Raw genomic sequence first — 4,845 nt, 5'->3', positions numbered from 1 at the left:
TGTCCCCACCCAAGTTTCATCTTGAATTGGAATTCCATAATCCCCACATGCCGAAGGCAGGACCTGATGGGAAGTAATTGGATCACGGGGGCAGTTTCCCCCATGGAGTTCTTGTGATTGTCACTGAGTTCTCAAAAGATATGATGGTTTTATAAGGGGCTTCCCCCTTTGCTCATTTGCTGTCTTGCCTGCCACCATTTAAGACGTGCCTCTTCCCCGTCTGCCATGATTGTAAGTTTCCTGAGGCCTCCCCAGCCCTGAGAAACTGTGAGTCAATAAACCTCTTTTCTCTATAAACTATCCAGTCTTGGGCATGTCTTTATAGCAGTGTGAGAACAGACTAACACATTTCTGTCCTATTAGTTTATGTATACATCCTTTCTCTAAAGTTGTCTTGTCTTCACTCTGGCATTAGAGTAAGTCTTGAATTCAGATAGTGTTTCTTTAGTATTGTGCTGACAATTTTAGACCTTTGCCTTTCTATATAAACTTTATAATCATTTTGTATATCTACCAGATAACTTCTTAAGTAAGCTTTGGTGTTTTCTGTCTTTAAAGGATTTGGTCCACCTCATCTAAGTTGACAAATTTATTGGCATAAAGTCGTTAATATTCCCTTCCTATACTTTTAACATCTATAGGTTCTATACTAATGTCCTATCCTTCATTTTGGATATTTGTTATTTCTTGCCTGTCTCTTTTTTCTTGGTCAATTTAGCTGGAGGTCTATCCATCATTACTTTATTTTCTCTGCCCCAATCTCTCTCTCCTCTTCTTCTGGGATTTCAGTTACACATATTTCAGACTGCCTGATTTTTTTTTATATGGGTTACTGAGGCTTTTTCTTCCCCCTTATTTCCCCAGTCTTTTTCTTCTCTATGCTTTTTGTTGGTTTGTCTCCAAATTCACAACCTTTTCTTTTTTAGGGTACAATCTGTCATCATTTAGTGAATTTCTGACTAATATATCATCATTTCTGGCACTGCATTTTTCATTTCTAAAATGTACACTTGGTTTTTTTTACAGAATACATTTCTCTCTAGAGAGTATCCATCTGTTTACTTACTGTGTCCAACATTTCTTTTAAATCTTTGATCATATTTATGAAATTCTATGAATTCCAATGTCCATGCTTTCTCTAGTCTTGGTTTTTTTGTTTTTTGTTTTTGGTTTTGTTTTGTTTCTTTTAGAGACAAAGTCTCACTCAGTCACCTAGGCTGGAGTGCAGTGGCATGATCTAGGCTCACTGCAACCTCCGCCTCCCAGGTTCAAGCGATTCTCCTGCCTCAGTCTTCTGAGTAGCTGGGATTACAGGCACGCACCACCATGCCTAGCTAATTTTTGTATTTTTAGTAGAGACTGGGTTTCACCATGTTGGTCAGGCTGGTCTCGAACTCCTGACCTCATGATCTGCCCGCCTCGGCCTCCCAAAGTGTTGAGATTACAGGTGTGAGCCACTGTACCCAGCCTCTGGTCTTGTTTTTAGTTGATTTTTTTCTCATGAGGATGAGTCACATTTTCCTGATTTTTCAAATCTCACATAATTTTTGCTGTATGCTGAACATTACCAATGTGATGTGTCGGAGAGTTGGAATATTGTTGTTGTATTTTTAATGAGTTTAGTTTTAAACCCTGTTCTTTATTTAATTTATTGGGAGATCAGCTTGATCCTATTGAGGCTTGACTTTGAACTCTGTTTAGGTATATCTATAGTAGCCTTATTCTAGGACTGATGTATCCTTTTCGATAAGTTACGGCCTTTGTGGGATCTCAGTGCAACCCATTTCCTAACTAGCCTTTTGGGGGTCTTACTTGCATACTCAAAGTGTTCACCAAAGTCTCTTTACTTGCCGGTTGGATGTCTTTCAGCAATCTGCAACCTCTGGAATCTCCATTTAGTTTACAGCCCCCAGGGGCTGTTTTTGCCAGATTTCACTGAGTCTTACCCTATGCGTGTTCAGCTTAAACTTCAGCTAAATAAGCAAGGGGATCCCAGTGCAGATTTCTGGAGCTCCTACTTTGTACAGTTCTGTCATCTCTGGTATTATGTCCCTCAACGTTCAATTGCCTCATTATCTCGACTTCAGTTTTTCTTTCCTCCATTCCGTGAGACTGCTGCTCTGTTTAGGTTCCACAAATTTTGTGTTGTATTTTCAAAGCTGGAGGGAAGATGAAACGCACCTTTTTTGCTCCTTTAATGTCAAGGTCATAGTGCCACACTATTGTCCAATGCCTAAACACTGCTGTTTCATATATTTGTCTAAATTAAAAATTGTTTATTGTAGGAAGGTACATCCAATACTCATTATTTTATCATTGATAGAATCATAAATTCATTTGAAAAAAATTAATATAGAATAGCTACTTTGTATTTTGTTTCATATCATCACTATCTGAAGTCCTTGTCATAGAATTCTGTTCATTTTGATTTCTGCAGATTCTTACTCATAGTCAGTTTTTTCTATGAGTTTAATGATCTTTGAATGTGAGCTTTTATTTGTTTGATCTTAATATGTGACGATCCTAGGAACTGATGAAGTAATGGACTTTCTCCAAAAAGGATTTGTAATTGCTACTGCTGAAAGCCAGGGGGCACTACCAACCTGGGTCCACTTTGGTCCACTTCTAGGATCCTGGACTTAACGCAAGAGCCTGATGTTTTGCTTTCCTACCTTGCAGTGGCTTAGTCTTCAGATCTAGATAGCTAGAGAGGTTCATTTTTCCAGTTTTCTAGTTGCTCACTGCTCCTCACTCTGACTTCAGTGTCCTATTTTGTTATTTATTTTTTTTTTTTTGTGGAGGAATTTAGGGGAATTTTTTTAGTCCCCTACCCTGTACCTGCCCCCATCAAAAAAAAAAAAAAGAGAGAGAAAAGAAAAAAGAAGTGAAAGAAAAAGGTAAACTATCAATATTTATTATATATATTAACAATGGAGGTGTCATCTTGTCAGAAGGTTAAATTGACATGAGTCATATAAGTATTCTGAGGGAAGATTGGGAGTTCTACGACTCAGAAGAATTCACAACAGTCTCTCAGGAATTCTCTCCACTTTGGCATAGGGCCATATGCTTTATCTAGGTAAATGGATTAAAGGAGGATATTATAAACTATTCCTCACAAAATGTACACATGGCTTAAGAAGAATCTTGCAAAGAAATTGTATGTAACACAAATAATGAAAGCACAGTACAGGTTTTAAAATATGGCAGACTTGATACTTCTGATTTTAGCACTTTATCAGCTTCATTACAAGGAAAAAGCCATGATAATGCAATCAGATGTCACAATGGCAGCCAACATTTTAAAAAATTAAAAGTATTAGAATTATGTGAAATACGAATTTATATGCATTATCCTTCACTATTATCTGAGTCTGATTATATATTGTTCCTTGAGATGTTAGCTATTATAAAGCTACTAGATTAGCAAAATATTTTTAAAATAAACAGAAAATAAAGATAATTTTGTGTATTTTTTCTGTGATGTTAGAAGTCATGCAATATTGAATTCATTACTTTGCAAAAAGACAGATTTTTTTCTTTTTTCTCAAGATGGGGTCTTGCTTTCCTACCCAGGCTGACGTGCAGTGGTGTGCTCATAGCTCAATGTAGCCTTGACAATCTGAGCTCAAGTGAGCCTCCCACCTCAGCCTCCCAAATAGCTGAGATTACAAGAACATGACATCATGCTAATAACTTTATTATTATTATTATTATTACTATTTTAGTAGAGATGAGATTTGCTATGTTGCCCAGGCTAGTCTGGAATTCTTGGGCTCAAAGGATCCTCCTGCCTCAGCCTCCCAAACTGCTGGGATTACAAGCATGAGCCACCCTGTCCTGCGAAAAGAGAAAGGTTTCTTATTAGCAACGGACAAAAAGGAACATATCAGTTGGGAATATAGTACTAATTCCTGCTGTGGTTAAAAAAATGGCTGGGAATAAAAAAAAAAAAAACAGAGAAAAATATTTGTTGACAAAACTAAAATGCAAACCTATTGGTCAACCAAGGCAGAAAAAGGGGTGGGGCAGGGGAAGGCTGAAGATTTGAAGAAAAAGGCATTTGAACAAATAAGCATTATGAAAGCTTTGCTGTGTGTGCAGTTGAATGAAAGCATAAATATTTCTAACTATGTCTTAGCTTACGGTGTTGGCTTAATTCTGTTTAGCTTTTTTCTGTGCCATCAAAGTAAAAGTACCAAATACCAGGTGTCTTTATCAGTAAACAACTTCCTTAATAAGAACAATGTTTTATGAAAATCGATGAAGCAGTTCCCATCAATTTAAAAAGGAGTTCATACAGAAGTACAGAGATAGTACCACATGTGATAATTTTGTATAAATAAGACATTTTAAAAAGTTTAATTTTCACACACTTTGAGAGGTGAAGAAAATCTTTTGTATTATACAGATGTTTACTATTTATTTAGTGGCAAGCTTTTTTTTCATGATGACTGGTGGCTTCGAGTAGCATGTTACCTATCAGATTTTTAAAAAAAAATTTCCTTTCAAGGTAGATGTGATAATAATAACTAAGAAATTTAATACTTTCAAAAAAACCTGTGCTAGGATGAGAGCATTTAGAAAACAGATATTTGAAAGTGTTTCAGTTTTGTGATTTTTTTCTGAAAAAACTTAAAATATAAATATGTCACATATATAAATTTTCATATCTGCACACTTGAAAATCATGGGAACAGTTTCCCAATCTGCTTAAAAATCTTTCAGATAAATGGTTTTGCAACCATTTTGCTGAAAATTTCTGAATGTTATGTCTTCTAGTTTGATAGGAAAACTGATTGACATTAGGGAAGATGGATATTTGTTAGCCAAATTACTAGTTTG

The sequence above is a fragment of the Hylobates moloch genome, unplaced genomic scaffold (assembly GCF_009828535.3).
Source record: "Hylobates moloch isolate HMO894 unplaced genomic scaffold, HMol_V3 SCAFFOLD_17, whole genome shotgun sequence".
Classification (NCBI taxonomy): Eukaryota; Metazoa; Chordata; class Mammalia; order Primates; family Hylobatidae; genus Hylobates; species Hylobates moloch.
This window is presented reverse-complemented; position numbering follows the sequence as displayed.